The following is a 25,350-nucleotide window of genomic DNA, read 5'->3' on the forward strand; positions in this document are numbered from 1 at the left end:
TGTTTGTTATAATAATCAAACTTGATGATTGACTTGTTGGTGTTAAGTCACTTATGAATTAAGTACTTTCAAGTCATGCGTATGGAATTCGGCCTCATAATTCTTGTGAAAAAAAAAGGAAGAAGAAAAAATTCAAATAAAGCAAAGAAAAATTTTAAAAATAAGAGAAAGAGAGGAAGCAAAAACTGAAAAAAAAAAAAGAAAGAAAGAAAATTAAATAGAAAAAAAGGAAGCAAAAACCGGACAAATGAAAGAAAAACTAAAAAAGAAAAAGAAAGGGAATACGCAAAAAATCGGAGAAAGAAAATAAAATAAAATAATAAAAAAAGATAAAGGAAGAAACAAAAATCGGAGAAAGGAAAGAAAATAAATAAATAAATAAAAAGAATAAGCAAGAGCTGAAGAAAGAAAATAAAAATAAAAAAGAAATAAGCAAAAATTGAAGAAAGAAAAGAAAATTAAAAAAAAGAAATGAAAGAAAACAAAAAATAAAGGAAAGAAGCAAAAATCGGATAAAGGAAAGAACAAAATAAAATAAAATAAAAAAAAAGAAGAAGAAGCAAAAATTGAAAAAGAAAATAAAATGAAAAAAATGAAAAAGTGAGGAAAGAAGCAAAAATCGAAGAAAATAAAGAAAATTAAAAATTAAAAAAAATGTGTACAACAAGATAAGACAAGGAGAGTGACACTGAAAATTAAAAAAAAATTTTAAAGATTGACTAGTCAACTCATTCATATTTGTAAATATTTTAAAAATATAATATATTTTTAGATTTTTTTTCTTATTTCTACTGTGTATTATAAATATCCAAAGAAATATTTTTCGTTATATTTTTTTTAGCCGAGGGAAAAAGGGAAATTAGGGTTTTAAGATTTTTTTTTAAAATTATTTATAGGAATGCCTCGGTTTGCATGCGAAGTGAAAGAAAAAACTCAGTCTTCCTTTCTTCTTCGTGCGACGTGACTCCACCCCCCTCTTTTCCTCCTTCACGATCAAAGTGCCGTCCAGACGACGACCTCCTCCGGACGAAGCCGCCAGCCAGTCTTCGTTTTGCCAACTAGACGCGAGCCACCATTGTCAAGCCTTGAACGCCGTCCAGTGCCTACCACCAACTAGTCGCTCGTTTCGCAGACGTCAAGCCTCGAACGCCGCCCACCCTCGGCTTTGGCTACGCATCTCTGCCTGTAGTCCGTTGTGCGTAATAAAGGTATTTCTTTAAAAAAAAAATTATTGTTTATGTTTTTTTTCTAAAAAAACAAGTATCAAATATATTTGTGTTTCTAGTTTTTAAAAATTAGAAATAGAAAATAGAAAATAGGAACCTAAAGCGTTATCAAATAGACTTAAAAGGAAGAAGTATGAAAAAGAAAATTACAAAATAAAGGTAATTTTTTTTTTAATTTTAATAATGAACAAATTAGAAAAAAAAAAGTATTTTTTTCATGAAAATAAGTTAATTTCAGATATCGGTTACTAATTTAGGAAAAAAAAAACTCAGGGAATGATCAAAATAAAATAAAATTAGAGAAAAATTACAAAACCACCCCTAAATTGTGAGATATGAATTTTCAATTTGATTATTTATTCTCTATGGTTTTCTAGTAGCTGCAATCAACCCCTATTAAACTAAATTTTATTAGCGGATATTTGAACTGAGCAAAATAAAGCAAAATATTTTCATTATTGCTGTTGGAGTTTATTGAATCCTTTGGTTTGTAGGATTAGATGTTGCCCTGTAAATATATATATATATATATATATATATATATATATTTTAATTCCTTAATTGTCATCTTTTTGATAATTTGAATATGTGGGAAAATAAGTGTTATGCTACTAAAAAGAAACGTAGAATGTGGAGCTTAGAATTGTAAACAAAAGTGAAAATTGTTGAACTTTGCTATCTCTGTTTGGTTCAACTAAAGATAATTATGGAAGTTTTAATTATTTATGTTTAAGACTTTATTATTTTAATTCTTTAGATCTGGTAATTATAAAATTTTAATTTATAAAAATTATGAGAATTTAGCATTTTAATTATATCTTTTTAAATTGAATGTGTATTATTGTTTTCATTGTCAAAATTGATTATGCTTTATTTAAACGAAAGTTGTATTGGATATGTTTTAGGAATTGTTAAAAATATATATTTAATTGAAATAAAAAAAATTGTTAGAAAAATATTATGGTGGAGAAAACTTTCTCGTAGGGACTGAGAATGGAATATGGGGTGGGCTTCCTCCGCGTCCAATAGACATCTCTAATTGTAATCAATTTCATCTATAGCATATGGATGATTTTTACAATTTTTCTAAAAATAAAAGAGGGAGAAAGTAAGAGGAGGGAGAAAGAAAGAAGTGGGAAAAAGAAAATTAAAAAACTATAACAAAATGTTTCTTTATTCTATTCTATTTTAGTAATGAAAAAATTAGAAAAAAAAAAGTATTTTAATGACAAGAAAAAAAGTAGTTTTTAATTTTAAAAAATAAGGTCATTTCAGATATTAGTTATTGACTAATGAAAAAACAAATGAGGATCAAAATGCATGCTAACTCAAACTATAAAAACCAAATATATATATATATTTTAAAAAAATTGCATCAATCAATATTAAAAAAAGAAAAAAAGAATCTATAAATAATGGGATTTGGAAAAGAATGATGCATAATTGAGGCACTAATGACAAAGATAATATAGAATCTCATCATAAGGTAATTGGACCCTACATCCTATATTGATTATCATAACTAAAGTTGGAGAATTAGATGCAAAATAATCTTACTTATTAATTAATCCCCTCTTTTTCAATGATTTAGTACAAAACCAATCACTTCATTATTGCTTCGATGCTTCATCATTATTATTCCCTCACTCAAACCCTAACAATTACAATATAATGAACTACACAAACATTGTTTGGTGTATAACATTTATATATTATTTTCATAACTTTTTTTTTTTATCAAACCTGTCACGTACGATGATGAAGAACTAATTAAGATATCAAAATAGTATAACCCAATTAATATTGTGCTTGTACTATCAATCTTAAATACAGAGATTTGATCTTCCTACCCTGTATGTTGTAAAAAAAAGAAAAAGATGACTAATTAAATAATAACCATCTACATAGGTAAATGATTTACATTTTTAATCTATATTTTGGAAATGCTATATATAAAAAGCTATACTTTGGATAAAAAGCTTTTTGTTTCTTTCTTTTGTTACATAGGTATGTGTGAGGTAAGGGGTCAAATATGAGATGCTATGGTTTTAGTGAAGAGAAAAGGAATAAGACTCCATTTTTATTAGGCTGGTTTAGTATTAATCCAAAGTCTATAGAACCAATATTGCAAATTGCAATTGTAGGTTATCTTTGATGTGTATAAAAAATGTAATATAGTTTTAAGTCTACAAAATTATCTATTTATTTTTAAGTTAAAAAAGAAAATAATATTTTTGTCAATTCAGTCATTGAAAATACTTTTGAAACATTTAGATTTTTTTTTTTTTTTTTTTTTTTTTTTTTTTTTTTTTTTTTTTTTTTTTTTTTAAACCTAAAACAATGATTTCAATCTCTAATTTTTAAATTTATGGTATATATTTTAACTAAAAATGATTTTTTTGAGATTTGAAATTAGCGGTAGAAGCTAATCATATTAAAATAAAAGAATGATGTTATTGAACCAAATGAGTTTAAAATAATTAGTATAGTTGTTTTTGTTTTTTTTTTTGTTTTTTTTGAAAAACGATTAACTATCAAAATGGTTGATGTCAAAATTTAGAGAAGAAAAAACACCTAAGCTTCTCATGATAATAACAATATTCTTTTTTACAAGGGGAGTGTAAAATGCATAAATCACCATACCGCAAGCTCATGGGTCAAGTCTTAATATAAAAATGGTTAGAGACCAAGTATCGTCCTCTAGAGAGTGGGTTGTTAATTTTGTTAGCTATTATAAAAATTATATCGAATTTTATCTAGAGAATTAAATTGATGGCATGAAACTCGAAATTACTTCAATCAACATTTCATAACCTACCATTAGCATAGCATCTTAGAATCATAAAATTCAGTCTATGTCAAAATGAGCATAGCTCAATTGTCATCAAATATGTATTATCAACTTCAAGATTAGAGATCCGATCGTCACATCCATATATTATATATAAAAAAAATCAGTCAATCATGGTTGTAGGAACATACAAAGTACATATTGCAACATGGACATTCACAAAATTCTCTAATTCTCCTTAGAGTAGATGTGTAAGATGTAAATGACTCAACACAAGAGTCTTATCTATAGAGACCAAGGGCAAATCTTTGTCATAATTAAAATATTATATTTTAATATTTAAATTTTAGATTTTCATTCAAATTTCAGTTAAATCTCCTATAGATGTATTAACCAATTTGAATATCATTGAAATTTTATTTTTATATTTTACTTTTGTGTATCTATTATACATTAATCATTTTAATGTTTAATGTATCAAAGAGACAATAAATATATTTTCCTCTTTTACATTTATTATATCCAATATATTAAATATTACACTGGATGCTTCAAATTAAATATATTTTTCTCCTTTATATCTAAGATGTAAAAATATATTAAATATTAAGTTGAATATTTCAATTTTTTTAAAAACTAAATTGATCCATCGAAAAGAAAGATGCAACTTGCCGATATAGGTATTAACTTTTAATTCTTTTAAGCATTTCTTAACTATACTTTCATATTCTCATAATTTCTCTTATTCAGATGTGATCTCAGTTCATTCTTGTCCTCCTTCTAAATTCGGGTGTTACATGCCCATAGCTTGCGCTTGGTTTATCCCTGAACCACTATTGGGAAAGATTCTACTTTGATACCATTTGTTACATCTTAGGTCTAGGATTCGAACTAGGATTTTGTACCTGATGACCCCGACATTTTCTAGCATCCCTTGTGACATGGCAATGCCATACTTGCCTTGAATTGTTTCTAAGAGTGAAGATTATCCCTACAAACTAACACAAAGTTCTTTTAACATGCTTTGTCCTTACTCACATGCTTCCTAGAAAAATTCTCAAGAGGTCACCCAACATAAGATTGCTTCAAGTTAAGCATACTTAATTTTGGAGTTTCTATGATTGACGCATCGAAAAGGAAGGAGCACCTCGTGGAATAGGTAGTAACTTTTCAATTCTTTTAAGTCTTTCTTAACCATTGATAATTTGTATTTATACAAGTCATTATCTCTTAGAGTTAGAATATTTAGGAGTAATTGATGAGACAAGCATTGAAATCATAAGAAAATAGGGTAAAATTTCATTGCATGTGCTTAGTGAATTCAAAAGAAGAGCCTGAGTAAATTTACATTGCCAATGAGCTAAATGCGCAGGAATACATATGAAATCAATTGAGCCATACGTTGGACTCATCATGTAGCAAGACACTCTATGCGGCAAAGAAGTACCCTAACGCATTAGAGGGGATCATCAACAACTGCAACAATGAATGTGAAAAAGTTATTTGACGCACCTGCTACAGTCATGGGTAGTATGTTGATCCTAAAAGAATAAAGGGGGATTCAGATACTCATAAATATTCTTCATCCAAATTTGGTGAAGAACCATCAACCCATTCTCAAGACAATCTTCCTCGTGAACAACCAACCATCACCACCACCGGAGGCGAAGAGCTTGAGAGACTCTATTCTCTACCACTCCACCGTAGAACATAATAGTCTTACTATCTCCGATTGACAAGAAACACGAAATTTCTACCCGCGATTGATTTCTCATTCCATTTATCCCTTTTACTTTACCTATTAGTTTATAATTTGTTTCTGCACTTCCCTTCTTCATCTTGTAACAAACTATCATTATCATTTTAATATAGATCATGATTTTCATAACTTCATTCTTTCTCCCTTCCATTTTTATTTACTTCACCATGAGTAGCTAAACCATTAGTGAGTTGGGATGAGTTAGTCCTCATTCCGATGAGCTCAATGATAAGCGAAAGTTCATTTGATTTAGTATGTACTTAAATCTATCTCTTGGTCTCATCTAGCTAATCAAACCAAGTAGTAATTACAATCAACTACTTGAGAGAGCAATTAATTGTGGATCTCACTAAATCAAGTAAGTAGTGCATTTAGAGATAAATACAACCTAATGTTCGGAGTAACCTAAGCATGCATCGTTGAAATATGATTTATGTGGCTAACTCACCGAGAGGTGGAGTCCCTTAAGGTTATGAACAAGAATGGAAATTTGTTGAATTTAAAAGTTTGAAGATTATTTTGATAGGATCGTGGAGACAACTCTATGGAAGTACACCATTTTTGACCAAAATCAAAATAGAAGGAAACTTGATTCCAATTACCCGAGTCCAATTACCTTGCAGGAATATGTTTTTGACCAAAATCAAAATAGAAGGAAATGTATAGTGATAAAATCAAAATCAAGATTACTTTGCAGGAATATTTTGGTCATTTTACATCTTCTCGAGTCCAATTATCCGAATTTATCACCTAAGTTGTCTAAAAGACCAAATTCACCTAAGCTGTCCAAAAGATCTCTCAAGCTTGATTTCTTACAATAAAACACATTTAAACATAAAATTCTCTTGAACTAACAGGATTTAGGATGGAAAAGATAACTCTTTTATGGACTTGTTTTTGTCATTCGTCAAAATACATATTTAAATTTGGTTACTTATGTTGGTACCCATATTTTTATTTGATTTTTTTTTTAGTTAAATTAAGGAAGTAGTTACTAATATAGTAATTAAATCCAAAGTATTTGCAAATATAGCACAATACAAAAGAATTTGTAGATATAGCATAATTTAGATCAAACTCTCGAAATTTATTAGTGATAGAGTTTATTAATGATAAGAATCTATTAGCAATAAAGTCTATCGCAATAGATTGTCAATCGATGGTAATTGACTTTTATCACTAATAGTGAGTGATAGACTTCTATCGTTAATACAAGTCTATTAATGATAGACTCGTATCAATGACATAGTCTATCATTCATACTCTATCATAGGTAGACACTATCAATGATAAGAGACATCATGATTTTATCACTGATAGATTTTGTTAGTGAAATGAGGTATCATCGATAAACTTAGACTCTATCATTGATTAAAGTCTGACTCATAAGCTTATATTATTTGAAATCTATCAATGATGGTGAATGGTAAATTTCACATAACATATAAAAAAACTGTCACTTATATAGAAGGCAAATGTCTACGTTTTGGACCAAAGTTCGTCCACAACTAAGGACCTTTTGGACCTTTAAGAAACAACTTTTCAGATTTAATCTTAACGTTTTGGACCAAAGTTCCTCCACAACTAGAAACTTCTTTCCAAGCTTCATCTCAACCTTTTGGACCTAATTTCGTCCAAACTTGGACCTGTTAGACCAAGAGACATCTAGAAATTAATTTTCAAACTTCATCTTTACATTTTGGACCAAAGTTTATATGTATCGCTAGAAAATCCCCTTTTCGAGCTTCATCTTTAACTTTTTGGATCAAATTCATCGAAATTTGGACCCAGCAAGCCTTTTGACATCTAGAAACCACTTTTCAAACTTTATCTTGGCATTTTGGACCAAAGCTTGTTAAACGTTAGAAACCTCTTTCTAGGCATCTTCTCAACCTTTTGTACCAAATTTCATCATAATTTAGACTTGTTGGACCTTTGGACATCTAAAAATCACTTTTTAGACTTCATCTTGAGATTTTGGACTAGATTTTATTCATAGTTAGAAACCTTTTTCAGGCTTCATCTTAACCTTTTGGACCAAATTATCCAAATCTGGACCTTGTAGACTTTTTAACAAATAGAAACTCAAAGTGCTTCCTTTTTCTCAAACTCCATCTCTACGTTTGTTGCTAGAGTTCATCAACAACTGGAATCTCCATGCCAAGCTTCATCTCAATCGCTTGAACCAAGCTTCATCCAAATTTAGATCTGTTGGAGCTTTAGACATCTCAAAACTACTTTTTAGACTTCATCTTGACATTTTAGACCAAAGTTCTTCCATAATTAGAAACCCCTTTCTAGGCTTCATCGCACCTTTTCAGACCAAACTTCATCCACAGTTAGAACCTCCTTTCCAAGCTTCATATCAACCTTTTGGACCTAATTCGTCAAAATTTGGACATGCTGAACCTTTAGACATCTAACGCAAAGTCATTTTTAGACTTCATCTCTAAATTTTGGAACAAAGTTCGTCCATAACTTGAAATGTGTTTCCAACATTCTTCTAAACCTTTTGGACCAAACTTCTAAAAAATCTGACTTGCTGGACATTTAGAAATTTAGAGAACACTTGTCAGACTTCATCTTGAAATTTTGGACAAAAGTTTATCCATATCCAAAAACTCATATTCAGGCTTCATCTTAACCTTTTGGAACAAAATTCATCCAAATTTAGACTTATTTGGACATGTTGACGAATAGAAACCCATACTTTATCCTTTTCTGACTTCATCTTGACGTTTTCAACCAAAGTTTGGACAAAACTTTGTTGATCGTTTTCATACTTCATCCACGTGTTTTGGACCAAACTTCGTCCACAATTAAAAAACCCTTTCTAGGATTTATATCAACATTTTAGATCCATTTCATTCAAATTTGGATCAAGTGGACCTTTGATATCTAGAAACCACTTTTAAGACTTCATCTTGATGTTTTGAACCAAAGTTCGTCCACACCAAGAAACCCCTTTCTAGGCTTCATCTCAACCTTTTGTACCCACTTGACCTTTTAACAAATAGAAACTCTAGGTTCATCATTTTCAAACTTCATCTTAAGGTTTGGGACCAAAGTACATCCACGCATAGAAATCCCTTTTTGGGCTTCATCTCAATCTCTTAGACTGAACTTTGTCAGAATTTAGGCCTGTTTGAGCTTTTTACAAATAGGAACCTAAAGTTTGTCATTTTCAGACTTCATCTTGACGTTTTGGACTAAAATTCGTCTATGAATAGAATCCCTTTTCTAGGCTTCATCTCAACCTTTTATATCAAAGTTCGTCCAAAGTATATCCTATTACCCAAATTTCGTCATTTCCAAACTTCATCTCCACGTTGTGGACTAAAGTTCGTCGAAAGGTAGAAACTCCTTTCCAAGTTTCTTCTCCATCTTTTGGACCAAAATCTGTCCAAATTTAGACCTATTGGAGCTTAAGACATCTAGACATCTTGACGTTTTGGACCAAAGTTCGTCCAAAGCTAGAAACCTCTTTCTACGTTTTAGCTCAAATTTTTGGACCAAACTTCGTCCAAATTGGAACTTGTTGGACTTGTAGATATATAAAAACCACTTTTTTAGACTTCCTTTTAATGTTTTAGACCAAAGTTTGTCCATAGTTAGAAACTCCTTTCCAGTTCATTTCAACCTTTTTTTACCATTGACCCAAATTCAGACATGTTGCACCTTTTGACAAATATAAATTCAAAGTTCGTTCTTTTCAGGCTTTAACTTGACGTTTTGAACCAAGTTCGTTAACAACTATAAACCCCTTTCTAAGCTTCACCTCAAATTGTTGGACAAAAGTTCATCCACAACTAGAAACCTCTTTCTAGGCATTATCTCAATCGACCAATTGAAGGAAATCAGACATGAAGATTTCCATGAGCAATGGAATGATCGTTCCAAATTCCATTCGAAATTGAACAATAACAATTACAATCACGAAACGGAAACATATAGATCATGCACAATACAAAATTACAACATGCTTTAGATAATCAAAGGAAAGATTATACATACCTTTGAAGCCTCATGCTTCAATCTCCCTTGATTACGGACGCTCGTCCAGTCTCCAAGACAGCAACACATGAACGCTTGAACACAACGACGCAACACAACACAATCAATAGCAAATACAAACCCAACGATCTCCAGGATCACGAACCCAATGAACGGCCTCCGAAACCTCGAACTTAGTCGAGTTGAGTGAGGACACCACCACAATAGCTACCTTGGTATTCTCGGTGTGAGAATCCAGAAGTGTGGGCTCTATGTGGACTTGGTTAGAGGAAGAGACTGGAGGAACAATAATCATGTAGACAATTGAGCAAGTGGGAGATGAGAAGAAGTTTATCGTATAGACAAATGTTCAATCGTTTAGATGAAGGCAACCTCTCGTATAGCAACTGAGTGAACTATCGTATAGTGTCACTCCACGATTATTTAGTCTCTCTTTCATCTATCGTTTAGTGAATCCAATTCACTTGACAACAATCTGTGAGTCCTTTTTCGAGAATAGCAACTCTACTAAATTTAGAAAAACATTTTTTCTTTTATCTCACGGTTACTATAAAACCACCAATAATCTCCCACTCAATAGGTTATTAGAGAAAAAAATATAATTATCTAATTATTATAAATATATATGATAACCAACTTACCATATTATATTTGTAACCTATAGTTTTAATATTTCATCTCATGAAACATATAAACCATAGTTCTTTTTCCATTTTATGGTATTTAATGTAAATCGCATTTACATTAATCCTCCACTTGATGTATCCCATGCATCACATTGATCATATCATATCATATATAATCGAATTACCTCTTGTCAATTTGAACATTTCAAATCAACTCTAAGAATTGATTCTCAACTTGAATCCAATGAGCTACCAAGGGGACCTTATGGACCTGTAGCTTGAAGCTCCAACGGTACGTGAATAACTGACTAAGTCTATATCAACCAATCAACATGGCAATAACCTTTCACAGATCGCTCGTAAGTACAACTGGAAAAATAACTGTTATGCCCCTGTAGTTACATCTAACTTCTTAAGTACCACTGATCTCTCTAATAAACATAAGTCATAGTCCTAGTATGACAGTCCTCTCTTCCAAAGAGAAGTTGTCGCCATTATGTTCAAGACCCAGAATCAGCCCTTAAAGGAGCAATCTATCTACTTACACCTGCTTTGGGGAAGGAGTGAATTCCATCTTGTGTAACTGAGTTCCCAGCTCCTGAATCAAAAAAATCTCCAAAAAGGTAGGCATGTTGAGTTGGCAATCTGGCCACTCTCACTCATACTAATCAAAAGACCGCCGTCAAAGGCAGAAGTTCCCAAAACACTCAGGATTAAGGTCATGTCACCTATGGTCATTTAGATGAGATGTAAGACTCAAGTATCAATGGCGTTATATAAAGAGACGAATCATCTCATGGTCTGATCTTATACAAACTCTTTGTATAGGACACCCCCGCTCGCATGTCTCCACATGAATGGTTAGGATCTACCATCTGTAGTAGTTCAAACACTTGTAAACCTCTATAAAGTGAGTCGTATCCATAGTGTCACCAGGATCAAATATCCCTCCTTAATTCTTATACTACAGACCTATTTACGTTATTACTTAAGACATGATCCACTTGTATATCTCATGTACATGCTTAAGTTTACATACAATAACTATGGAGCTTTGTTTATTGGATATGAGTAAATGCCCAATAAAATAACTCTTACTTTATTCATAATAATGTGTATAATTTACAAACTACGAGACTCTGGGAGAATTAGAATACCAATCCCAACATAAATTCATCCAAATTTGTACTTACTATACCAATAGACATCTAGAGTAAACCACTTTTAAAACACCATTTTGGCATTTTGGACCAAATTTTGTCCACATCTAGAAACCTCTTTCTTGGCTTCATCTTGAACCTACTAGACCTTTTCACAGATGGAAATAATTTTTTTTTTTCAGTTTTAGACTTCATCTCAATGTTTAGATTGAAGTACATCCACAACTAGAAACCCCTTTCCTACTTTATATCAACCTTTTGGACCAACTTCGCCCGAATTTAAACCTGTTGAGCCTTTTAACAAATAGAAACCCAAAGTTCGTCATTTTCAGACTTCATCTCAACATTTTAGATCAAAATTCGTCCACAGTTAGGAACCCTTTTCTAGGCGTCATCAACCTTTTTTACCAATATTTGTCCAAATATGGATCTACTAGAACTTTTGATGATATTCATCATTTTCAAATTTCATCTCTAAGTTTTGGATCAAAGTTTGTCGACAGTTAGAAACTTCGTTGGAAGCTTCATCTCGATCTCTTGAACCAAACTTTATCCAATTTGGACCTACTGGATCTTTAGACATCTAGAAAGAACTTTCAAACTTGATGTTTTGGACCAAAGTTTGTCCACAACTAGAAACCATCTCAACTTTTTGGACCAAACTTCATTCAAATTTCTACCTGCTCAAGCTTTAGACATCTAATCAAACTTCAACTTAATGTTTCGGACCAAAGTAAAAAAGCACTTGAAAGTGCTTTGTTTTCTTCTAATTTAGAATCTTTATTGCTAATTTGTTTGATTTGACGAGTTAAATTGAGTGAATCTCAAGAAAACGAGTTGCGGAACAAGTTGTGAAGATTTTGGGCATAAAATGGTGTAAAAATATAGATATGGAGACTCTATGGTCATTGGTACAAAAAATAAGGAAAAAAGATGCCAAAAATCAACAAAATAGGGTGTTGTGACATTTCAACTCAAGATGAAACCTGAAATGTTTTGTCTAGTTGACTTATTTAATGTGAGTGAATTAGTAATTAGACATCAAAATGTGTTGGGCTTGTCTACAATGCACTGAGGCCCAAAACTAGAAAAGAAAAACACACCACGAGCTGAAAACCTTTGGTATTTGGAAAACATGATGGCTAAAGCACAATCCACGTGAAAAAACATATCCACCCTTACATGTTGAAGGTCAGGATCTATTTAGCCCACTTATGCCTACAAAATGCAATCAAGTTGTTACAGTTTTGTCATTTGTGTCTTTTGATCAGTGAGAAAACGAGAGAGAGAATGAAGATGTTTGAGGTTCTGAAGAAAACACTATGAAGGAAAAGATGATTTGAAGGTTTAGCATTTAGAGAAGAAGTGAAGCAAGAGTGAAGAGAAGAAGAGAACACAGAGATTTTTATCGTGGTTCGATAAGTAAAGCCTACATCCATGGAGGGGCTGGAGGATTTTATTTCTTGGAGATATCAGAGGAAATACAGATAAGTTGTAAAACTTTTGAAGTAATTTCTTAGCTTGTAATTAGCCTATAGCTTGTATCCTTTATATATATAGGATTTACAAAGTAGTTACAACTGTATGTAAAGGTTAATTTCATATTAATTCTCAACAAATCTCCACCTTGAAATTAACTTTGCTTAAATTAGCTCCTCTTTGCTAACCTTCTTCTTCTATCTTTTGTTTTGCAGCTCAAATCCGATAAGGTCCAGGCACGTTTGGAGTTTGAGCTAGGTTACGACTTTGGTTAGCATGTTAGAAGCATTATCCGAGGTATGTATTTTCAGAACTTCGACCTTCTTTTCTTCAATCTGTTCTCGAATGAAGTGATACTTTACATCTATAGGTTTTGTATGATTATGATACTGAGTATGTTTAGATAAATTTATGGTACTTTGATTATTGCAACAAATTTTGACTGTGTTCTGTTTTATGCTAAAGTCATGTAGAAGTCCTTTTAGCCATAGGCCTTCTTTCACTGCTTCTGATAGGGCTATGAATTCTGCTTCAGAGGTGGAAAGGGCTACCATTGATTGCAGTGAAGCCTTCCAACTTAGGACACAACTTCCATAGAGGAAGATATAATAGGATAATGACCTTCTTCTATCGAGGTCCCTTGTATAGTCTGAGTCGACAAAACCAAATAGCTCTGGTTCTGTGTCTATGGTTTATTGGTATAGCAGTCTGGCACTCATAGTGCCCTTTAGGTATCTCAAAATCCATTTGGTGGCCTCCCAATATCTTTTACCTAGGTTGGCTATATACCTACTAACCAAGCTAGTTGCATAAGACTATGTCTGGTCTTGTAGAGATCATCAGATACATTAGGCTTCCCACTGCCTGGGAATATGGAATTGTAGACATTTGTCTTTGATGCTCGATATCTATCTCTTTAGGTGAATTATTTGTTGAAAGTTTAAAATGTTGAGCAATAGGTGTGTTTACTATTTTTGCTTCTTTCTTATGATACTTTTGAATTAATTTCTTACAATATTTGGTCTGACTTATGCATAGTTTGTGTATTGTTCTGTCTCTTTTCATGTCTATGCCTAGTATCCTGTTTGCCCTTCCTATGTCTTTCATTTCAAATTTTGATTTCAAAAGATCTTTAACCTACTTAAATTCTTTTATGGTACTTCCTAATAGCAATATACAATCTACATATAGAAGTAGATAGACAGGGTTTGCAAAAGTTTTAGTGTTAATGTAAACACAACTGTCATAAGAGTTCTTAATGAAACCATTCTTTTGTATAAACTCATTAAACTTCCTGTTCCAACACCTAGTAGACGGTTTTTGTATAGATGGATCTCTTGAGTAGAAAATAGTGATCTTCTTTCCCTCTAACTTGATAGCCTTTAGGTTGACATATGTATATCGTTTCCTCTAGATAACCATGAAGGAAAGCTAGTTTTACATCAAGTTGATCAAGCTCTAGGTTCTGTTGTGATACTATAGATAGAAGTAATCTGATAGAGGTTTGTTTGACCATAGGGGAAATATCTCAGTGTAGTCAACACCTTGTCTTTGTGTAAACCCCTTAGCAACCAATCCAGTTTATACCTAGGTTCTTGAATATTAAGGATGCCTTCCTTAAACTTATACACCCATTTGGATGCTATTGGTTTGCATCCTTTTGGTAAAGGAACTAGGTTCCATGTGTCATTTTTCATCAAGGACTCAATTTCATCATTCATTGCTTCTATCCACTTTCTTGCATTTGCACAACTTACTACTTCTTCAATGTTAGAAGGTTCTAAACCATTATCCTGTTTTGAGGCATTTAAAGCTAGGTTGATATAGTCATTATACCTTGTAGGTGGTACAAAATTTCTCCTTTGCCTGTCTCTAGCCAAGGTATAATTCCTTAGATCTGGTCCCTCTTGCTTAGTGTCAAAGGTTGCCTCTTCTTCTTATTCATATTAAGACACCTGGCCACTGGTATTATCAGAAGTTGAGCATGAGGGAACTGAAGTAGGCATAAGTGAATGCTCCACCTCAATTGTATCTGTCTGTTCTTGAGGTGTTTGTTCAGATGTGTTAGTTTTTTGCATAAACATTTCAGTTTCCTTAAAAATAATATCTCTGCTTGTTACACACTTCTTCTCTATTGAATGCCATAATTTGAACCTTTCACACCTTCAGTGAATCCCAAGAATATGCATTTTGTAGCTCGGGCATTCAGCTTCCCCTTACTCTGATGTATAAAACCAATACACCCAAAAGTCCTTAGGTTACTTAGATTAGGTGGGTGATTGGTGCATTTTTCTTCAGGAGTAAGTAGGTCTAAAGAAGCATGAGGGCATCTATTTAATATGTAAACGTTTAGGAGGTTGCTTTAGCCCAAAATTTTTCTGACAGGATAACATCAGATAAGAGACTTCTAACCCTTTTAATATAGTTCTTTTCAGGCTCTCTGCCACCCCAATTTTCTTGAGGTGTGTACTTCATTGATCTATGTCTAACTATTCCTTGCTGTCTACAAAAAAATATTGAATTCTTCTGAACAAAGTTCAAATCCATTATCTCTTCTAAGGCATTTAATTTGACAGCTAGTTTTTTTTTTCAACCATAGTCTTCCATTCCTTGAATTTCTCAAAGACCATATCTTTAGTTTTAAGAAATTATATCCAACATTTCCTAGAGAAGTCATCAACAAAGCTTAGAAAATACCTGGCACCACTTAAGGATTGGAATGGTGAGGAGCCCCATAGGTTTGAAGGCACATAGTTAAGGATTGCTTTAGTTGTATGTTGACCCTTGGTAAAAATCTGCCTTGTTGTCTTTCCTATTATACAATGTTTACGAAAGGATAGGCCTTGATGAACCCCTTTAGGTAGGATCCCTTATTTGGCCAGAGCTTGAAGGCTTTTGGCACTGATGCGTGAAAGTCTTTTATGCCAAAGGTCTCCTTCAGTAGGTTCTTTAAATGTTACAACTAGGGTTGATTGCAACTTTTGAACTCCTTGAACTATATAAACCCCATTTATTTTAACCCCTCTAAAAATTGGCTTGGCATCTTTCAAAACTTAACAATAGCCTCATTTCCCATCAAATTTCTCTATATCATACCTTGTAACAACCATCCTTTCCCTTCTTGTATGTTCACTATGCTCCAAGATTAGCTTTCTTGAATTCTTTGACTAATCTTTCTTATTCTTACAGGCTCTGATACCACTTTATTAGGCTTGTTCACAATGCACTGAGGCCCAAAACCGGAAAAGAAAAACATATCACGAGCTGAAAACCTCTGGTATTTGGAAAACCTGATGGCTAAAGCACAATCCACGTGAAAAAAAGATCCACCCTTACACATTGAGGGCCAGGATCTATTCAGCCCACTAATGCCTACAGAATGCAATCAAGCTATTTCAGTTTTGTCATTTAGTCTTTTGATCAGTGAGAAAATGAGATAGAGAATGGAGATGTTTAAGGTTCTGAAGAAAACACTATGAAGGAGAAGATGATCTGAAGGTTTAGCATGCAGAGAAGAAGTGAAGCAAGAGTGAAGAAAAGAAGAGAACACAAAGATTTTTATTGTGGTTCGACAAGTAAATCCTACATCCACGGAGGGGCTGGAGGATTTTATTTCTTTGAGAGATAATAGGAAATACAGATAAGTTGTAAAGCTTTTGAAGTAATTTCTTAGCTTGTAATCAGCTTATAGCTTGTATCCTTTATATATATAGGATTTACAAAGTAGTTACAACTGTATGTAAAGGTTAATTTCATATTAATTCTCAATAGAATGGATTGAGCTCGAGAGAGGACATCCTAATATTAAACTCTTAGGTGCATGCAATATTTGATAATATAATCCTTTTATTAATGTTTGATTGAGAAGTTTCATAATTGACCAATATCCTAGGGTGTTCGTCATTGAAATTTATAAATTGATTAGTTTAGGTTAAAAATTAAGAAATTTGAATCATTATCAATTTTCTTGTATAAAATTAGTACGTAATTAATGATAATGTTGGGCCTGCTCCTGCAAAAAAAAAAAAAAATAATAAAAAAATAAAGAAAGAAACAATAAGCCCAAATGATGAAATTAAGTGAGGCCCTTTACTGCTGATCCAAACCGAGAGCCCTGTTCTTTGCCTCAAATCTTTTGGTTGGTAGAGAACTTGGTTTAGAAGAGCCCACGATTTTCCAGCTGATGCCTTATACGTGGCCGATCCCACTTCTCTTTGTCTGATGGAAAAATGAAAAGAACTTCTTTTTCTGATGGGTGATTAATGCAAATCAAAATTTCTCTCTCTAGCTTTTTGATTCTCTCATTCTCCGCCTTCTATGTTCTTTTACTTTCTTCTAACCCTAATGTTTTTCTTGTTTGATCTGTGCGACTGCTTTGAGTATACGATAGAGGAGACTTGCAATCGGGTAGACGATGGTAGAAGAAAAAGGTAAACGATCATGCAATCGTATAAATGATTGCTGAAAGAAAAGGTAGACGATCGATCGATCTTCTAGACAATATGAAGAAAATGGTAAGCGATCGAGCTATCTTGAGCTCGATGAGAAAAGAAGAAGAGAAAATGCTCAGCGATGTACGTGGTTCGACTATTAAAGCCTACGTCCACAGGAAGGAGAGAGTTTTATTAAGAAGCTAGGTCACGGACTGTAACGACCCGAGTTCAGGTGGGGTACATGAATGAACCGGTATCACATCCGAACGAGAGAGATCCTAAGGACATGAAAGTATGATTAAGAAAGGCTTAAAAGAATTGAAAATTACTACCTATACCAAAAGGTGTATGTTCTTTTTCGGTGGCTCAATCATAAGAACTTCAAAGTTAAGCGTGCTTAGCTTGGAACAATCCTATGTTGGGTGACCTCCTGAGAATTTTCCTAGGATGCATGTGATTGAGGACAAAGTATGCTAAAAGGACCTAGACCTGTGTTGCAGAAGACGTAGGCGAATGTCGGGTGGTCCATTAGGGGCTGAATCTGGATTTTGAATCTGAGTAAGGGAGGAAGAAGGACCCGTGTTGGTTTATAGGGAGGAAGAAAGGAGGATGACATAGCTAGGTCACAGAAGACGTAAGGGAATGTCGGGTCCCATTAGGGGCTGAATCCGGATTTCGAATCCTGGGCCTGGGGCGTTACACAGACTCTTTTTTCTTTACAGATCTTTTAAGTTTTCTTGAAGCTATGTAGTTGTTGTATCTAAAAAATATGTAAATGATGAGTATTTATACTATTTTCTGATACAAGTAGTTACAATAAGTAACTGTAAAGATTAAGGAAATGTGAAACAACTTTTTTTAATGTTGAGGTATGAGCTTATATTCTTCAAATCTCCACCTTAAGCTCAATATGCAACCTCTTCTCCTTCTGGATTTAACATGTCTTCACCCTTTTTCAGGAAGCAGAAACCTGATCTAACCAAGATAGTTAGCAAGCTTGATTTTACTCACAGGTTTGGTAAGCATGTCGGCTACATTCTCGGTGGTATGAACTTTTAGCACCTCGACTTCTCCTTTCTCTATTATGTCTCTGACAAAATGATACTTGATGTTTATATGTTTAGACCTTGAATGATACTGAGGGTTTTTGGAAAGGTGAATGACACTTTGGTTATCACAGTAGATTTTAACTACTGTTTGATTAATACCAAAGTCCTTCATCAAACCTTTTAACCACAGTGCTTCCTTTATTGCGTCTGAAAGTGCCATGTACTCTGCTTCTGTGGTTGACAATGTTGTGATTGATTGTAAATTTGCTTTCCAACACAACAAGTTAGGACCAAATAAGAATAGATAAATCAAAGAGTTTGTTGGTTTTTTGTTTACAGTATAAAAAGTATGCGGCGGAGTTAAGAAAAGAGTTAATATTATGAAAGATGCGATGAATATGCAGGGGAACAAGTTGAGAAGGGGTTCAACTAACACTTCCTAGGATTGCATTCATGTTATGTAATCATGCTACACACATACAATAGCAAATCACTCTCAATGCAAATGCTATGGCTTCTAGTTTTAGAACGCATGCGATATATGCGATGATGTCTATAGGACTTACACATAAGCCTCTATTCTTATCTATGTGATGACGATTAACACACACACATACAAGGTGACTGCATAATACCATAACCTATCTCTAGGGAGCATGCGATGCATGTTGACAAATAGAGTTTATCTCTAAGTCTCTATCTCTTGTTTATGTAGATCTAATCTTGCTCTCTCGAGTCTAGATTCTAACCTAGCTCTCTCAAGTCTTAGGTTCTTTCTTTAGACTCTCTCTCGAGTAGCTTTAAAGGGGTAATGGACGTAACATAAGACAAGATGATCGCATGCAATGAAGATCCTAGGTCATGTTAGCTAAGTTCCTCTCAACCCATTCGATAGATTTAGCTACTCATGCGTGTTTTAAAGAGAGTGAAAAAATGTAGATAAGCAAGTTCCATTTTATAGATACATAATCGAAAAATAGAATGACAATACGGAATAAGAATAAAGAGCCTAGTAGCAATCTCTTGCTTCCCAAGGCTTTTACACTGTTCTTCTCTACTCTGCTTAAAAGATAATCTTGCTCTCGCAAGAGTTGGCCCTCTTTCTATTTTTCCACGCCTCCTGGGTTCTCTTTCGAGCTGATAGGGCGATCTTCCGACGTCTCTTCCCTTCTCTCGCTCCGCCTTCTAAGTGTAAGAAAATTATGAACAAGGCTACTTCTATCTATGGAGAAAATTATCTAACTGTCAAACTCCTTCACTGAAGGTGGCCTTTGGTATTTATAGAGCTTCGAGGTGAAAGGCTTCTTCTCTCTTATGATTTCACTGATGGGATGGCATTAATTCTCTGTTTGATGTGCCGAATATTTGTCATTGAAAAGTTAAGTGTACTTGCTACAATAGTTCGTTAACGGCTTGTCAACTTAATTCGGAATCGATCGTCATCAGCTTTTTGTCCCATCATCATTTATTACGCTTTTCACCCAAATGCGCCCACCAAGATGTGCCAGCTCTATGTGGCAACCTTTTTTAGTAGATAATCCCGAGCACAATTTTTGATCGCATAGTCTTTCGTCAACGCAATCTCTTAATGCACTTGCCCATTGATTTCTTGGGATCGCATATTCCGCCTTGCGTCAACGCATATTCTGCACAAAAATACGTAAGTTAACTGTTTTAATGCGATAGACGTATGCGACCACAATATTTTGAACTTAATGCTTTTGGACGCAATATTGTATATTTTTATCATCGTAACCTTGCATTGTTTTATAACTTAGCACTATAATAACGTGCATTTCTGCCCGTTATCACACGTCTTCAAGAGTTCACACCGTGAGATCCATGCTCGACTTTGTGTCGATTTTACCTCGATTGCTCCATTCAGAAAGTGTTTGCATGGGTCAATAATAAGGTGAATGAGGGAAGTAGTTCATAGTAAGTGGGTGAAGGAAATGTGTCAACATATCCTACGGTCTCCTCCATTAGTTTGAACCGTGAAATTCTTATGTTGCACTTGCTGTTGTTTTTAGGCAGCACTCGCTAGCCGTTAACAGGAGAGATCCCATCGAAAGGTTGTAACATATGATTCAGAACAACTCAAGCTTAAAAAATGAATAGGGTCTTATAGTTTCGTCTTGCCCATTGTCTTCCAATTCGAGGGCATATTCATACCGTTCTATAAGATCTAAAAATGGTGGGTCACACTTATAGAATTATTAAGTGTTAGTAAGTTCTTGACCAAAAAATGGTAACTAATTGATTGTTGAAATATGAGTTATTCTAAAGATAGTATATAGTCAAGAGTATTTTGCTTTAGTGAAGAAGTATTTGACTGCCTCAAGTAGCACTTATTCTAACTCACTATAGTATCGTTGCAAATAAATAAAGATATTTGTGTACTTTATTATTTTTTTTTTTTTTTTTTTGCTAAAATTGGATTAAAGATGCACAAGATTAATAGAATATGTTTAATTTTTCTAGCAATGTTAAACTCAATAATACAACTTCTTGCTCCTGACAAATTTAATGGAGAGGGTTATTCCAATTGGAAGTCAAATTTAAACACAATATTAGTAGTTGATGATCTGAGATTTGTGTTAACGGAGGAATGTCCTCCTATTCTTAGTTTGACTACAAACTGAAGTGTTTGGGATGTTTATGATAGGTGGGTAAGGGCGAATGAAAAGGCAAGGGCCTATATATCCTAGCGAACATATCTAATATGCTCAACAAGAAACACGAAGCCATGCCCACAGCCCGTGAAATTATGGCATAATTACAGGAAATGTTCGGGCAACCATCATCTTCTGTACGACACGAGGCTATAAAGTATGTTTATAACTCGTGCACTAAAGATGGAACCAATGTCAGGGAACATGTCCTAGACATGATGGTTCATTTTAATGTCGCAAAAGCTCATGGGGCTACCATAGACAAAACTAGTCAAAATAGTATGATATTAGAGTTTCTTCCGAAGAGCTAGCTAAACTTCCGTACTAATGCCGTAATGAATAAAATTAATTACAATTTGACTACTTTATTAAACGAACTACAGACTTATCAGTCAATGATGAAATTGAAAGAAAGTGAAGCAAATGTTACTTCACGACAAAAGAAATTTCTAAAGAGTTCATTGTCAAGAACAAAACCCTCTGACAAAAAGAAGTATGTCCCTTCATCATCTAAAGACAAATGTTTACAGATGAAGGAAAAGGGAAAAGGGAATAAACTATAGGATTGTATCAGCAACAGCGGAAGCACAAGGATCATCTAAGCATTCAAATTCACTAATTTTGGCAAAATATAAAGCATACTTTTGCAGAAACAAATGAGTTTCAAGACATACCTCTTATAGAACTTCTTCAAAGCTCCTTCACCAGCTGCTATCTTCTCCAAATCTTGTTGCAGACCACCTCAAGATCTTTTCCACTATTCTCTTGGTGCTCTAGACTGAGTTGTGAGACTCAAAACAAGCTTGAATCAAGGGATGAAAGAGATATGATCGCTGCAGAAAACTAGTTGAAGAACTTTTTCTTTAAACAAAATTTGCTCTCAGAATTTCTATAGATTGCATCTCATTTTTCACTCCAATCTCTTCACTATATTGCAGATCAACATGCAAAGGAGTGAGTTGCATGAGTTGTAGATGCTTGGAGAAGAAAAAGCCAAGAAGATGCATTATGTGTGGCTAAAAAGCCAAGAAGATGCATTATGTGTGGCTACTTCAGAGATGGATAATGGAAAATCTCTTTTTTCTATTTTAGTGTTTTGCTTTAGTACTTTTTTCCAATTTTATCACAAAATCAAATTTTGATTTTATAAAATCTATTTTGATTTTAAAAAATGAAAAATTTAATTAATTTTTAAATAAAACTTAATTAATTTAATATCAAATATTAAATTAATTTTAACATATATCCATCTTTATATATTTAAATAATATTTAAATATATAATTCTCCTATTCCATTTAATTCTAAAATTAAACATGTAACTATATCTCATATAATTACTAATTCCCTTAATTATAATTTGCACGTTTCAAATTAACTTATCACGCTATTCTAGAGGTAGTCCATTACAAGCTAGTAGGGGGACCTCGCGGACCTACAGATCATGGGCTCCAACGATCCGAGATCAATTGGCTAAACTCATTAGACCAAACTAATCTCCATACGTTAACTAATGGGTCACTCCTCTAAAGCCCATAGTTGCACTCCCTTTACTGTAGATATATTATGTCCACATGATTTAACAATAATCAGCAAGTTGACCCTTCATAGGTTGTTCGTAATAACGGTTGGGTCAAATATATGTTTTATCCCCGAGATTACGTCTTATTCCTCAAGTCCCTACTGATCCTCTAATGAACAACTGATTTGTGATCCAATCACTAAACCAAACTTTCTCAGCCCAGTGAGAGGGTGGGGCCCCTTGTTCGACCTGGATTCAGTACTTGAGAGAACAACCTCCCTTCTATCCCTAAATCGGGTAGGCGTGAACTCCGTCTTGCACCCTATGTCCCTAGCTATCTATCCAGTTTTACCCTTGAAATGGGAGTCTTATTGAGCCGGCACCGTTGAGCGTACCCTCAACTATGCAAATCTAAGGGTAATCGCGAATAAACAAAAGTTCATAGTTAGCTCAGGATTAAGATTGAGTTACCTAGGTCATCTAGGTGAAATAGTCAGTCTTAAATAGTAAACAACGTTATAAAGTAAGAGTGACTTATTTCTAGGTACTGATCTTATGCAAACTCATTACATAGGACGCCTCCACTTCTCATATCATAACATGTACGAATTAGGATCACATCGTATGTAGCACTTTACAACTCTTTGTAACAACTATAGAGTAGGCCGCATCCAATGGTGTTACCAGAATAAGGTACCCAATCTCATTCATGTACCATAGATCATTTTGACTATTTACTCGAACCTGATCCATTCTTATGTCTCCACATAAAGTTCAAGTACTCATATAATACTCATGGATCTTAGTTTATTGGATTTAGACTTTCATACAATTTATGAGATCAATAACAAGTATATTGATTATAGAAGATGTCAAGTTGTTTTTTGGAGAATCTTTTATCTTATAAAAAAATATATATTATGTACCAAAGATGAAAAGAAACTTGATCTCCATATCATGTCTACTGGAAAATATGTATAAAGTATCTTTTGAAGTTAATGAAGTGTTTGCTTTTTCAAAAGGTGTTCATATTTGTTCTGCTAGACTTGAAAATAACTTCTATGTGTTAAAACAAACTGAAGAAAAATCCATTTTAAATATACAGATGTTTAAAATGGCAGAAACTAAAAATAAAAAACGGAAACTAATGCCTATCTTTGCATCTCAGACTTGGTCACATAGATCTCAATAGAATTGAGAGATTAATTAAAAACAGTCATCTAAATCAGTCAGAAGACAGTTCTTTTCGTCATCGTGAGTCATGTCTTGAAGAAAAAATGACTAAAAGATCTTTTTCCTGAAAAGTTCTTTATGCCAAAGAACCCCTCGAACTTATACATTCAGACCTTTGTGGTCCGATGAATGTAAGAGTACGAGGTGGTTATGAATATTTTGTCATATTTATTGATGACTATTCTAGATATGACTATATTTACTTAATAAGTCACAAGTCTGAAATGCTCGAAAAGTTCAAGGAATTCAAGACCGAAACAGAAAACTTATTAGGTAAAAGAATTAAAACGCTTTGATTAGATCAAGGTGGTGAGTATATGGATTTACAATTCTAGAACTATTTGGTAGATCATGGAATTCAATCCCAACTCACAGCACCTGAAACACCACAACAAAACGGTGTTGTAGAAAGGAGAATCCAAACCTTGTTAGACATGGTTCGATCAATAATGAGTTTTGCTTAGTTACCTTAATCTTTTTGGGGGTATGTAGTACAAATTGTGGTATATATTATGAACATGGTTTCCTCAAAAAGTGTTTCTAAAACACCGTATGAGTTGTGGAAAGGACGTAAAGGTAGTTTCAGTAATGGGGATATCTGGTACACGTGTTGGTACAAAACCTTAAGAAATTGGAACGACGTTCAAAATTATGCCTTTTTGTGGGATACCCTAAAGAAACAAAAGGTAGATTTTTCTATGGTCCCCAAGAAGATAAAATATTTATTTTGACAAATGCTACATTCTTGGAAGAAGATCATATTAAAAATCATCAACCTCGAAGTAAACTAATATTGAAAGAAATTACCAAAGATACTACACACAAATCAACAAAAGTTGTTGATCAAGCTGGTCCATAAAAAATAATTGTTGCCCCATCACATTCTTCTCAAGAGTTGATAATGTCTCGCCGTAGTGGGAGGGTTGTTAATCAACCTGAACACTACATGGGTTTAACAGAAACTCAAGGCATCATACTTGATGATGATCTAGAGGATCCATTGACCTTTAAACAGGCAATGGAAGATGTTGATAGGGAACAATGGATCAAAGCCATGGATGTAGAAATGGAGTCCATGTACTTCAATTCTGTTTGGGAACTTGTAGATCAACCACATGAAGTTAAACCTATAGGTTGTAAATGGATCTATAAGAGAAAAAGAAACCAAACTGGCAAGGTGTAAACCTATAAAGCCAGACTCGTGGCAAATGGTTTTACCCAAAGGGAGGGGGTTGACTATGAAGAAACCTTCTCTCCCGTTGCCACAATAAAATCAATAAAAATACTCTTATCCATTGCCACATATTATGACTATGAAATATGGCAAACGGATGTCAAGAAAGCTTTTTTCAATGGTCATGCTGATGAAAGTATTTCATGTCTCAAC

At 33.6% G+C, this 25,350-nt stretch overlaps 1 long non-coding RNA gene across 1 annotated transcript; it reads left to right on the forward strand.

Annotated features, from left to right (window-relative positions):
* Positions 1-853: 853 nt before the first annotated feature.
* LOC150036830 (uncharacterized) lies at positions 854-5,905 on the forward strand. The gene is made up of 2 exons (XR_016529058.1): positions 854-1,208; positions 5,067-5,905. It is a non-coding gene; the product is annotated as an uncharacterized LOC150036830 (long non-coding RNA).
* Positions 5,906-25,350: the final 19,445 nt, after the last annotated feature.

Source organism: Benincasa hispida, chromosome 4 (genome assembly GCF_027475165.1).
Source record: "Benincasa hispida cultivar pf3 chromosome 4, pf3_genome.v1.1, whole genome shotgun sequence".
Classification (NCBI taxonomy): Eukaryota; Viridiplantae; Streptophyta; class Magnoliopsida; order Cucurbitales; family Cucurbitaceae; genus Benincasa; species Benincasa hispida.